Genomic DNA, 14,347 nt, shown 5'->3' with positions numbered 1-14,347 from the left:
CCCGGAGGCAGTGCAATATCGGGCCAACCGGTGACGGAAGTGAAGAAACCTTCAAGCTCTCCGCCACATTTCTAAAAATATGTTGGGTCCAAGTGGGACCCGGATCAGATATTCTGTAACCAAAAACTGCCCACGGGGCTTTGAACCAAAGTATTAGTGACTTCTTCTTCTTCTTCTTCTTCTTCTTCTTCTTCTTCTTCTTCTTCTTATTCTTCGTGTTCTTTTTCTTCTTCTGTTATTGCCAGGAAAAACGAAAAGGAAACTGCACAGGCCTGCCCACTGGCTCAAGCTGAACCACAATCGCTTCCACGTGCAGAAAGTAGGAGAGTTTGAAGAGGGGATAGAAAGATAGGATAGAAGAGACGCGCGCTATAATGCCTCAGGTCGATCGTGGAGGCAGTGCAGTACCGGGCGAACCGTTGGCCGAAGTGAAGCAACCTTCAAGCCCTACGCCACATTTCTAAACATATGTTGGGTTCAAATGGGACCCGGATCAGACATTCTATAACAGAAAACGGCCCACGGGCTTCGAACCCAATAGCGGCTGTCTGTCTGTCGTTCTGTTGTTGCCAGGAAGAAAGAAAAGGAAAGTGCACAGGCCTGCCCACTGGCTCAAGCTGAGCCACAATCGCTACCACGTGCAGAAAGTAGGAGAGTTTAAAGATAAGATAGAAAGATGGGATAGAAAAGACGCTCGCAATAATGCCCAAGTTTGATCCCGGAGGCAGTGCAATACCGGGCCAACCGGTGGCGGAAGTAAAGCAGCCTTCAAGCCCTCCGCCACTTTTCTAAAAATATGTTGGGTTCAAATGGGACCCGGGTCAGATACTCTATAACAGAAAACTTCCCACTGGGATTTGAACCCAAGTATTAGTGACTTCTTCTTCGTCTGGTATTGCCAGGAAAAACGAAAAGGAAAGCGCACAGTCCTGCCGAGTGGCTCAATCTGAGCCACAATCGCTACCACGTGCAGAAAGCAGGAGAGTTTAAAGATAGGATAGAAAAATAGGATATAAAAGACGCGCGCCATAATGCCCCAGGTCGATCCCGGAGGCAGTGCAATACCGGGCCAACCGGTGACGGAATTGAAGAAACCTTCAAGCTCTCCGCCACATTTCTAAAAATATGTTGGGTTCAAATGGGACCCGGATATGATATTCTATAACCGAAAACTGCCCACAGGGCTTTGAACCCTAGTATTAGTGACTTCTTCTTCTTTTATTGCCAGGAAAAACGAAAAGGAAAGTGCATAGGCCTGCCCACTGCCTCAACCTGAGCCACTATAGCTACCACGTGCAGAAAGTACGAGAGTTTAAAGATAGGATAAAAAAGACGCGCGCCATAATGCCCCAGGTTGATTCCTGAGGCAGTGCAATACCGGGTCAACCGGTGGCGGAAGTGAAGCAACCTTCAAGCCCTCCGCCACATTTCTAAAAATATGTTGGGTCCAAGTGGGACCCGGATCAGATATTCTGTAACCGAAAACTGCCCACGGGGCTTTGAACCCGAGTATTAGTGACTTCTTCTTCTTCTTCTTCTTCTTCTTCTTCTTCTTCTTCTTCTTCTTCTTCTTCTTCTTCTTCTTCTTCTTATTCTTCGTGTTCTTCTTCTTCTTCTGTTATTGCCAGGAAAAACGAAACGGAAACTGCACAGGCCTGCCCACTGGCTCAAGCTGAACCACAATCGCTTCCACGTGCAGAAAGTAGGAGAGTTTGAAGAGGGGATAGAAAGATAGGATAGAAAAGACGCGCGCTATAATGCCCCAGGTCGATCGTGGAGGAAGTGCAGTACTGGGCGAACCGTTGGCGGAAGTGAAGCAACCTTCAAGCCCTACGCCACATTTTTAAACATATGTTGGGTTCAAATGGGACCCGGATCAGACATTCTATAACAGAAAACGGCCCACGGGCTTCGAACCCAATAGCGGCTGTCTTTCTGTTGTTGCCAGGAAGAAAGAAAAGGAAAGTGCACAGGCCTGCCCACTGGCTCAAGCTGAGCCACAATCGCTACCACGTGCAGAAAGTAGGAGAGTTTAAAGATAAGATAGAAAGATAGGATAGAAAAGACGCGCGCTATAATGCCCCAGGTCGATCCCGGAGGCAGTGCAATACCGGGCCAACCGGTGGCGGAAGTGAAGAAACCTTCAAGCCCTCCGCCACATTTCTAAAAATATGTTGGGTTCAATTGGGGCCCGGATCAGATATTCTGTAACCGAAAACTGCCCACGGGGATTTGAACCTAAGTATTAGTGACTTCTTCTTCATTTCTTATTGCCAGGAAAAACGATATGGAAAGTGCACAGGCCTGCCCACTGGCTCAAGCTGAGCCACTATAGCTACCACGTGCAGAAAGTAGGAGAGTTTAAAGATAGGATAGAAAGATAGGATAGAAAAGACGCGCGCCATAATGCCGCAGGTCGATTGCTGAGGCAGCGCAATACCGGGCCAACCGGTGGCGGAAGTGAAGCAAACTTCATGCTCTCCGCCACATTTCTAAAAATATGTTGGGTTCAAATGGGACCCGGGTCAGATACTCTATAACAGAAAACTTCCCACTGGGATTTGAACCCAAGTATTAGTGACTTCTTCTTCGTCTGTTATTGCCAGGAAAAACGAAAAGGAAAGCGCACAGTCCTGCCGAGTGGCTCAATCTGAGCCACAATCGCTACCACGTGCAGAAAGCAGGAGAGTTTAAAGATAGGATAGAAAAATAGGATATAAAAGACGCGCGCCATAATGCCCCAGGTCGATCCCGGAGGCAGTGCAATACCGGGCCAACCGGTGACGGAATTGAAGAAACCTTCAAGCTCTCCGCCACATTTCTAAAAATATGTTGGGTTCAAATGGGACCCGGATATGATATTCTATAACCGAAAACTGCCCACAGGGCTTTGAACCCTAGTATTAGTGACTTCTTCTTCTTTTATTGCCAGGAAAAACGAAAAGGAAAGTGCATAGGCCTGCCCACTGCCTCAACCTGAGCCACTATAGCTACCACGTGCAGAAAGTACGAGAGTTTAAAGATAGGATAAAAAAGACGCGCGCCATAATGCCCCAGGTTGATTCCTGAGGCAGTGCAATACCGGGTCAACCGGTGGCGGAAGTGAAGCAACCTTCAAGCCCTCCGCCACATTTCTAAAAATATGTTGGGTCCAAGTGGGACCCGGATCAGATATTCTGTAACCGAAAACTGCCCACGGGGCTTTGAACCCGAGTATTAGTGACTTCTTCTTCTTCTTCTTCTTCTTCTTCTTCTTCTTCTTCTTCTTCTTATTCTTCGTGTTCTTCTTCTTCTTCTGTTATTGCCAGGAAAAACGAAACGGAAACTGCACAGGCCTGCCCACTGGCTCAAGCTGAACCACAATCGCTTCCACGTGCAGAAAGTAGGAGAGTTTGAAGAGGGGATAGAAAGATAGGATAGAAAAGACGCGCGCTATAATGCCCCAGGTCGATCGTGGAGGAAGTGCAGTACTGGGCGAACCGTTGGCGGAAGTGAAGCAACCTTCAAGCCCTACGCCACATTTTTAAACATATGTTGGGTTCAAATGGGACCCGGATCAGACATTCTATAACAGAAAACGGCCCACGGGCTTCGAACCCAATAGCGGCTGTCTTTCTGTTGTTGCCAGGAAGAAAGAAAAGGAAAGTGCACAGGCCTGCCCACTGGCTCAAGCTGAGCCACAATCGCTACCACGTGCAGAAAGTAGGAGAGTTTAAAGATAAGATAGAAAGATAGGATAGAAAAGACGCGCGCTATAATGCCCCAGGTCGATCCCGGAGGCAGTGCAATACCGGGCCAACCGGTGGCGGAAGTGAAGAAACCTTCAAGCCCTCCGCCACATTTCTAAAAATATGTTGGGTTCAATTGGGGCCCGGATCAGATATTCTGTAACCGAAAACTGCCCACGGGGATTTGAACCTAAGTATTAGTGACTTCTTCTTCATTTCTTATTGCCAGGAAAAACGATATTGAAAGTGCACAGGCCTGCCCACTGGCTCAAGCTGAGCCACTATAGCTACCACGTGCAGAAAGTAGGAGAGTTTAAAGATAGGATAGAAAGATAGGATAGAAAAGTCGCGCGCCATAATGCCGCAGGTCGATTGCTGAGGCAGCGCAATACCGGGCCAACCGGTGGCGGAAGTGAAGCAAACTTCATGCTCTCCGCCACATTTCTAAAAATATGTTGGGTTCAAATGGGACCCGTATTAGATATTCTATACCCGAAAACTGCCCACGGGGCTTTGAACCCAAGTATTAGTGACTTCTTCTGTTATTGCGAAAAGGCCGCTAGGGGGCCAGAGGAAGAGAACGCCCTTCGCAAGTGCTCCTGCCTCGACGCCTCCTTACACCCGGCAAACATCAACGCAGTAGAAAATGGAGTACTCCATCGCTTTCTACTGATCAAGCGGAATCCGTGGATACCCGCTTTACATCCGTGAGTCCAGATTTCGCTATTTTCTGCCCGTCGGAAAATCCAAGGCAGAGAACTCCACGCTAAGCCTAGGCGGCGTCGGGCCGTCGGCCCGAAGGAACGCTGCTACAGCTCACGCCGCTCCCGTGAGGATGGCGGACGCTGACGCGGCGGCGTCGGCTGGAGCCACGACACCGCTCGAAGAGAATCTTCACAGGGACGACAACGCTACCGACAACGCTACCGACCACGCTACCGACACCGCTACGGACCTCTCGCAGAAGAGAACAATCGACAACGGGGGATGGTTCACTGCCAAATACCAGAACTCGAGACTGATTGCCGTTCCAGAGTCCGGGACAGACGCGGCGGACAATTCAGCGCTGAGTCAACCCAAACTCAAGTGGAATCCCGTTCGGCGAGAGAAACTACCTCCTTTGCCAAAAAACGACTTCTAAGTCATCCTTAGACCGAAGAATGGACTCAACATCAGCGAACTGAGCACGCATCAGATGGCCCGGGCTATAACCAAAGCATGCGGAAAACCAGACATCTGCAACGAAGGCAGCTTCCTTACACGGCTGCACAACGGATCCAACATCGCTATACTCAGCACGCCAAGCATAGAGACTGCCAGTGCTGTGCAGTGTATTTCAAGTCTACGCTTTGCTGCAAAGAACTATGCAGTGACAGCTTACGTGGCCGCGCCGGACAATTCGTGCAAAGGTGTCATTCATGGAGTGGACGCTGGGACCACGCCAACTGAACTACTATCGCATCTCCGGGTACGTACCCAAGGAGTCAAAATACTTTATGCAAGAATGCTTGGCAAATCCCAAAGCGCGGTCATTACCTTCGAGGGAAAGATCGTTCCGCGCTACGTCTATTACTACAGCGGCGAGATACGTTGCTCCCTCTATCGATCATCGCGGCAAGTGTGTTATACATGCTTAAAGGCCGGACATAGGGCGGACGTATGCCCGACACCTGACGTTGTCGTCTGCTCTAAATGCACCGAGCCAGTGATCGAGGACGGACACTCCTGTGAGCCCAGGTGTGTGCTATGCACGGAAGCGCATCCTACGGGGGCAAAGGAGTGCAAGGAACGCCTCAGGAAACCGAGACCACGGACGAGAAAAAAAGAGGAACCAGGCGGCGGAGACAACGGCGGACGCGGCCGGGCCCGGAAACGCTGGTTCAGCGACGACTCCAGTTCGAGATCCAAGTCCAGATCGGCATCGAGATCAAGATCAAAGTCGAGATCGGCGTCCAGGACCCGGGAGGATCCAGAAACCAAAAAGAAGCAGGAGCAGAAGAAGACCGCACCAAAAAAGGAGGAAGCAACCAGGGTGAGCTGGAAAGAGCATCTTTTCCCCACCTCTCCCACTGCTCCAAAAAACACAAACACACAGAAAACAGTGATAGGTAACAACGCTAATGGGGAAGCTAACGAGGACGTTCAAGAGCTAAGACAAATAATTAAGACGCTCAGGGCAGAAAACGCCGAGCTGAGACAGAAACTAAGCGATCTGATAGACGAACTAAAGGCCCAAAGAACAAGGCAGAACAGCACTAACCCGCAAACAGACGAAGCTCAGGCGACAACTATAGGGCGCCAGGAATTTACAACTGCCATGGTTGCTGTTAACAATGCACTGGCAAATCTTAGCAACCTCATCTCCAACATCCAAGACGAGACGCGCAAGGATAGAGAGCGTCTAGTACAATTCACAGCCATGAAATCCAGAGGAAAACCCTATAACAGGCCATCCCAGTATGGCGAGCAACCGTAAACGCTCGGTCAAGTTGGAAACCCTTGAAATATGGCAGTGGAACTGCCCTGGGATCCGCCGAAAGCAGGGTCTTCTTAAACAACACATCACAAATTGCACCTCACCGCCAGACATAATCGCCCTACAGGAAACCGGCTGCTCACTCACTCTCGCGGGGTACTCCGTCTACGAGGGGCAGGGGCAAAGCAAGGTCGCCACGCTGGTTGCAAAAGCAGTCACCGCAATCAGACACGACATCGACGGAACGGACATTGACCACGTCCTTATAGAAATCATTACCCAAAAGAGAAGCCGAGAAAGCACCTTCCTACTTAACGTGTACAGCCCGCCAAGCCAGAGGGAAGCCAATTTCAGCTACCTGCTAGGCAAAGCAGAAGAAGCAGCAGGCAAGAACGGTATCGTTATTCTGGGGGACTTTAATGCCTGGCATAAAAGTTGGGGCTACGTTCGGGAAACCCCGAAAGGCAGGGATCTATCCAGAGAAGCTGATCGTAGAAGGCTCACCCTCATCACTGACCACACCCAACCCACGCGAGTGAGGAACAGCATCAACCGAGATTCGTGCCCAGACTTATCATTTGTCAAAGGGGTAAGGCACGCAAGATGGGATAACGACGGCGAAACTCTAGGCAGTGACCACTGCATCCTGCGCATCCATATAGAAACCCTCCCGGTAAGGCGAAAACATGGCCAGGCTAGACTGACAAACTGGGAAGCCTATAGGAAATCCAGGGCACAGCATGAAGACGCTGAGATCACCGACATAGAAGGCTGGGTCGCAAGAATCAAGACAGACTGGCGAAAACTAACCCGAAAGGTCGCCCTCACTACCAACACACCCGAGGTGGACAAACATCTCTTACACCTTTGGGACGCCAGACGGGGCCTACTAAAAAGGTGGAAAAGGCAAAAGCATAATAGGCGGCTCAAGCGTAAGATCGCTGAGGTCACCAGACAAGCTGAAGAATATGCGACGGAGCTCTCGAGGCGCGACTGGAACCAAAAATGCAACGAACTTCAGGGGACTCTAGGTTGGGCCAAGACATGAGCCTTGCTAAGCGCCCTCATAGACTCAACCACCACAAAATCCGAAACCCGTAAGACGACCCAAAGGATCGCGCACCAGTTCCAAGGCACTGACGAGGAAATGCTACAGAACATCAAGCAGCGTTTCATCGGCAATGCAACATACGCCGACAGCAGCTTGGCATACACGGGCGAAACGAATCCCGCTCTGGACGAACCCCTTACCATAGAAGACGTCAGACACGCTGTGATGTCCGCCACAAGGAACACAACACCAGGGAGGGATGGCATCACCAATGCCATGATAAGGAATCTGGATGACAATTCAATCAAAAGATTCACGGAGTTCATCAATAAACACTGGGAACAGGGGACCCTCCCGGACGACTGGAGACATGCGGAAATAGTAATGATTCCGAAGTCCGGAAAGACTCCAAACCTGGACAATCTTAGACCCATTTCCTTAACATCATGCTTGAGAAAAGTGTACGAGAGAGTTGTGTATCACAGCTTGCAGACCCACCTTGAGGACAACGAACTCATGCCGCACACTATGTTTGGATTTCGAAAATACCTATCGACACAGGACGTTCTCCTGCAGATCAAGGAGGAGGTGCTTACTTCCGTTCCAAATATGAAGAAAACATCTTGCTCGCTCTCGATCTTCAAGCGGCCTTCGACAACGTCAGTCACAGGGCTGTGCTGGAGGGGCTCAGCAAACTGGGTTGTGGGCAGAGAATATTCAACTATGTGAAAGCCTTTCTGACTAACCGAACCGCTACCATTGGAATAGGAGGCATCAGGACTGACACCTTCAACACCCCAGAAAAAGGAACACCACAAGGCTCTGTGCTATCACCTATGCTTTTTAATATTGCAATGATTGGTTTAGCGAGGCCGCTCGCAGAAATTGAAGGAATCAGGCATGCCATCTACGGAGATGATATCACAATCTGGGTGACAAGGGGATCCTTAGGCGAAAAACAAGAGCTTCTTCAGCGAGCGGCAGACACGGTCAACGCATACGCCCGAGACTGTGGACTTGCATGCTCCCCTGAAAACTCCCAGGTGCTCAGAGTCTACAGACAAGGGTATGATCTGCAAAACTCCCTAGATATCTACATAGGGGAAACGAAGGTTCCAGAAGTATCGAAAGTTAGGATCCTCGGCATGTGGGTCCAAAGCAACCGTCGTATTGATCACACGATCAGACAACTGGCAAATACCACAGCACAGATCACCAGGATGATTGCAAGAATTTCCAACAGAAGAAGAGGTATGAAGAAGGAAGACACATGTAGGCTAGTACAGGCCCTCGTGGTCAGTAGGATCTTATACGGCGCCCCCACCAAACACCGCTCGAGCAAGAAAAGGAGCAGTTGGAGGCAATGCTTAGAAAAGCATACAAATGCGCTCTCGGACTGCCGGTCAGCACTTCGACGGAGAAATTCCTTAAACTGGGCATAAACAACACAGTACAAGAACATATCGAGGCCCACCTTATCGCGCAGAAAACAAGACTGATGCTGTCCGCAACAGGCAGAAACACGCTGCGGTTGATGGGCATGAGGGACGCTTTGAAAGAAATCAATAGCACAGCGAGCGTTCCAAATGAAATCAGGAGGATCATTGAGATCAGTCCGATTCCAAAAAACATGCATCCAGATATACATAAGGCGAGAAGAAAGGCAAGATCTGAATTCCATGAAAGAAGCTTCGCCGGGGCAAAAGACGTATTATATGTTGACGCAACAACATACAGACACCGATATGGCTCGGTAGCCACCGTGGTGGATCACCAGCTCAGGGAAATCAACTGCGCTTCGATAAAAACCAACAACATACTCGAGGCTGAGGAAGCAGCAATTGCACTCGCCATCACCCAGCAGAGTGACGAGCCCCATGCACACATCATTACAGACTCGCAAGAGGCATGCAGAAGATACAGCAGTGGACGCATATCCACTGCAGCCATTCACATACTCAAGGCGAGGACAATCACTTTTGCGAGATGCTGCATCACGTGGACACCAGGCCATGAGGCTGTCAAAGGGAACCAATGTGCGGACGCCAATGCCCGAGCATACGCCAACCGGGAGGCGCGCACCGAAGGGGAACTGGACGCAGTCACTAGACGGTATGGAGCCATCTTAGAACACCAACGAGCCCTCCGGAGGACCTACCCGCCTCCCCACAAAGACCTTAGTAAACAGCAGTTGGTTGCCTGGAGACAACTACAGACTAATACATACCCCAATCTGAGTTTACTCAGCAAAATCTATCCATCCACTTATGAAAACAAATGCCCGCTATGCGGTGAACACGCAACGCTTTACCACGTTACATGGACCTGTCAGAAAATGCAGGCAGCGCCGATAAACAACACACCTACACCGGAGCAGTGGGAGGCTGCGCTGTCCTGCTCGAAGCCTGAAGACCAGCTCAAGCTGATCGACAGGGCTCGCAAGACTGCAAAGGCCGCTGGGGCCCTGGACTGAAGGCTCCACCTACGCTGCGAGAAATAACCCTTATACAATAAAGTTTTTCATTTCATTTCATTTCTGTTATTGCCAGGAAAAACGAAAAGGAAAGTGCAGAGGCCGGCCCACTGGCTCAAGTTGAGCCACAATCGCTACCACGTGCAGAAAGTAGGAGAGTTCAAAGATATAATAGAATGACAGGATAGGAAAGACGTGTGCCATAATGCCCCAGGTCGATACCGGAGGCAGTGCAATACCGGGCCAACCGGTGACGGAAATGAAGCAACCTTCAAAACCTCCGCCACATTTCTAAAAATATGTTGGGTTTAAATGGGACCCGGATCAGACATTCTATAACCGAAAACATCCCACGGGCTTCGAACCCAATAGCGGCTGTCTGTGTGCCTGTATGTTGTTGCCAGAAAGAAAGAAAAGGATAGTGCACAGGCCTGGCCACTGGCTCAAGCCGAGCCACAATCGCTACCACGTGCAGATAGTAGGAGAGTTCAAAGGTAGTATAGAAAGATAGGACAGAAAAGACGCGCGCTATAATACCCCAGGTCGATCCCGGAGGCAGTGCAATACCGGGCCAACCGGTGGCGGAAGTGAAGCAACCTTCAAGCCCTCCGCCACATTTCTAAATATATGTTGGGTTCAAATGGGATCCGGATCAGATATTCTATAACCGAAAACGGCCCCCGGGCTTCGAACCCAATAGCGGCTGTCTGTCTGTCTGTTATTGCCAGGAAAAACAAAAAGGAAAGGCCAGAGGCCTGCCCACTGGCTCAAGCTGAGCCACAATCGCTACCACGTGCAGAAAGTAGGAGAGTTTAAAGATAGGATAGAAAGAGAGGATAGAAAATACGCGCGCTATAATGCCCCATGCCGATACCGGAGGCAGTGCAATACCGGGCCAGCCGGTGGCTGAAGTGAAGCAAACTTCAAGCCCTCCGCCACATTTCTAAAAATATCTTGGGTTCAAATGGGACACGGATCAGATATTCTATAACTGAAAACTGCCCGCGGGGCATTGAACCCAAGTATTAGTGAACTTTTTTCATCTTCGTCTTCTTCTGTTATTGCCAGGACAAACGAAAAGGAAAGTGCACAGTCCTGCCCACTGGCTCAAGCTGAGCCACAATCGCTACCACGTGCAGAAAGTAGGAGAGTTTATAGACAGGATAGAAAGGTGGGAAGAAAGTAGGAGAGTTTATATACACGATAGAAAGGATAGAAAAGACACGCGCTATAATGCCCCAGGTCGATCCCGGAGGCAGTGCTATACCGGGCCAACCGGTGGCGGAAGTGAAGCAACCTTCAAGCCCTCCGCCACATTTCTAAAAATATGTTGGGTTCAAATGGGACCCGGATCAGATATTCTGTAACCGAAGACTGCCCACGGGGATTTGAACCCAAGTATTAGTGACTTCTTCTTCTTCTGTTATTGCCAGGAAAAACGAAAAGGAAAGTGCACAGGCCTGCCCACTGGCTCAAGCTGAGCCACTATAGCTACCAGGTGCAAAAAGTAGGAGAGTTTAAAGATAGAATAGAGAAGACGCGCGCTATAATGCCCTAGGTCGATCCCTGAAGCAGTGCAATACCGGGCCAACAGGTGGCGGAAGTGAAGCAACCTTCAAGTCCTCCGCCACATTTCTAAAAATATGTTGGGTTCAAATGGGACCCGTATCAGATATTCTATAACCGAAAACGGCCCACGGGCTTCGAACCCAATAGCGGCTGTCTTCTGTCTGTTTTTGCCAGGAAGAAAGAAAGGTAAAGTGCACAGGCCTGCCCACTGGCTCAAGTTGACCCAAAATCGCTACCACGTGCAGAAAGTAGGAGAGTTTAAAGATAGGATAGAAAGATAGGATAGAAAAGACGCGCGCTATAATGCCCCAGGCCGATCCCGGAGGCAGTGCAATACCGGGCCAACCGGTGGTGGAGGTGAAGCAACCTGTCCTATACTCTGGCAAGGACAGGTTGTTTTCTTACAGAGAAATCCTGCAGCACTACAGGCTTGCAAGACCCAGATTCTCCCCAGCAGATAAAACGCTCTCCAAGCAACAGGCCAAAGCCTGGCGTAAACTTCAAACTAACACCTATCCAAATCCCCAATTGTGTAGCTTCTATTCGGAAGGACTGTACTCAAACAAGTGCAATAATTGTGATGCGAAAGCCAATCTAAATCATATGATCTGGAACTGCCCGCAGTCCCTACCCGCGAGTCACTTCATTACCGACTCTGCTCATTGGGAGGCTCTATTGCTCAGCCCCGACCCGGGGATACAGATCAAGCTCCTCCAGCTGGCTGAAGACGCCGCCGCTGCCCAAGGGATAGCGGCCGCCGTTTAAGCGGGGGGCGACTTCGTGTCGATCCTCTATATCCGCTGGAAATAAAGTTTCACAACCAACCTTCAAACCCTCCACCACATTTCTAAAAATATGTTGGGTTCAAATGGGACCCGGATCAGATATTCTATAACTGAAAACTGCCCACGGGCTTCGAACCCAAAAGCGGCTGTCTGTCTGTCTGTTTTTACAAGGAAGAAAGAAAGGTAAAGTGCAAAGGCCGGCCCACTGGCTCAAGTTGAGCCACAATCGCTACCACGTGCATAAAGTTGGAGAGTTTAAACATAGGATATAAAGATAGGATAGAAAAGACGTGAGATATAATGCCCCAGGTCGATCCCGGAGGCAGTGCAATACAGGGCCAACGGGTGGCGGAATTGAAGCAACCTTCAAGCCCTCCACCACATTTCTAAATATATGTTGGGTTCAAATCGGACACGGATCAGATATTCTATAACCGAAAACTGCGCACGAAGATTTGAAACTACGTATTAGTGACTTCCTTTGTTGCCAGGAAAAACGAATAGGAAGGTGCACAGGCCCGCCCACCGGCTCAAGCCGAGCCACAATCGCTACCACGTGCAGATAGTAGGAGAGTTAAAAGATATAATAGAAAGATAGGATAGAAAAGACGCGCGCTATAATGCCCCAGGTCGATACCGGAGGCAGTGCAATGCCGGGTCAACCGGTGGTGGAAGTGAAGCAAGCTTCAATACCTCCGCCACATTTCTAAAAATATGTTGGGTTCAAATGGGACCCAGATCAGATATTCTATAACCGAAAACGGCCCACGGGGCTTTGAACCCAAGTATTAGTGACTTCTTATTCTGTTATTGCCAGGAAAAACAAAAAGGAAAGGCCAGAGGCCTGCCCACTGGCTCAAGCTGAGCACAATCGCTACCACGTGCAGAAAGTAGTAGAGTTTAAAGATATAATAGAAAGACAGGATAGAAAAGACGCGCGCTATAATACCCCTGGTCGATCCCCGAGGCAGTGCAATACCGGGCCAACCGGTGACGGAAGTGAAGCAACCTTCAATACCTCCGCCACATTTCTAAAAATAAGTTGGGTTCAAATGGGACCCGGATCAGATATTCTATAACCGAAAACGGCCCACGGGCTTCGAACCCAATAGCAGCTGTCTGTCTGTCTGTCTGTTGTTGCCAGAAAGAAAGAAAACGAAAGTGCACAGGCCTGCCCACTGGTTCAAGCCGAGCCACAATCGCTACCACGTGCAGATAGTAGGAGAGTTCAAAGATAGGATAGAAAGATAGGATAGAAAAGACGCGCACTATAATGCCCCAGGTCGATCCCGGAGGCAGTGCAATACCAGGCCAACCGGTGGCGGAAGTGAAGACACCTCCAAGACTTCCGCCACATTTCTAAAAATATGTTGGGTTCAAATGAGACCTGGACCAGATATTCTGTAACCAAAAACTGCCCACGGGGATTTGAACCCAAGTATTAGTGACTTCTTCTTCTTCTGTTATTGCCAGGAAAAACGAAAAGGAAAGTGCACAGGCCCGCCCACTGGCTCAAGCTGACCCACAATCGCTACCACGCGCAGAAAGTAGGAGAGTTTAAACATAGGATAGAAAAGACGCGCGCTATAATGCCCCAGGTCTATCCCGGAGGAAGTGCAATACCGGGCCAACCGGTTTCGGAAGTGAAGCAACCTTCAAGCCTTCCGCTACATTTCTAAAAATATGTTGGGTCCAAATGGGACCCGGATCAGATATTCTATAACGGAAAACTGCCCACGCGGCTTTGAACCCAAGTACTAGTGATTTCGTATTCTGTTATTGTCAGGATAAACGAAAAGGAAAGCGCACAGGCCTGCCCACTGGGTGAAGTTGAGCCACTATCGCTACCACGTGCAGAAAGTAGGAGAGTTCAAAGATATAATAGAAAGACAGGATAGAAAAGACGCGCGCTATAATACCCCAGGTCGATCCCGGAGGCAGTGCAACACCGGGCCAACCGGTGACGGAAGTGAAGCAACCTTCAATACCTCCGACACATTTCTAAAAATATGTTGGGTTCAAATGGGACCCGGATCAGATATTCTATAACCGAAAACGGCCCACGGGCTTCGAACCCAATAGCGGCTGTCTGTCTGTCTGTCTGTCTGTCTGTCTGTCTGTCTGTCTGTCTGTCTGTCTGTCTGTCTGTCTGTCTGTCTGTCTGTCTGTCTGTCTGTCTGTCTGTCTGTCTGTCTGTCTGTCTGTCTGTCTGTCTGTCTGTCTGTCTGTCTGTCTGTCTGTCTGTCTGTCTGTCTGTCTGTCTGT

General features: G+C 49.7%; 2 pseudogenes; both read right to left on the bottom strand.

Moving 5' to 3' along the window:
* Positions 1-2,084: 2,084 nt before the first annotated feature.
* Positions 2,085-2,176, bottom strand: LOC144116797 (U2 spliceosomal RNA; annotated as a pseudogene).
* Positions 2,177-3,764: 1,588 nt separating this feature from the next.
* Positions 3,765-3,856, bottom strand: LOC144116796 (U2 spliceosomal RNA; annotated as a pseudogene).
* Between the last annotated feature and the right edge of the window lie 10,491 nt (positions 3,857-14,347).

Source organism: Amblyomma americanum, chromosome 1 (assembly GCF_052857255.1).
Source record: "Amblyomma americanum isolate KBUSLIRL-KWMA chromosome 1, ASM5285725v1, whole genome shotgun sequence".
Taxonomy (NCBI): domain Eukaryota; kingdom Metazoa; phylum Arthropoda; class Arachnida; order Ixodida; family Ixodidae; genus Amblyomma; species Amblyomma americanum.
This window is presented reverse-complemented; position numbering and strand designations above follow the sequence as displayed.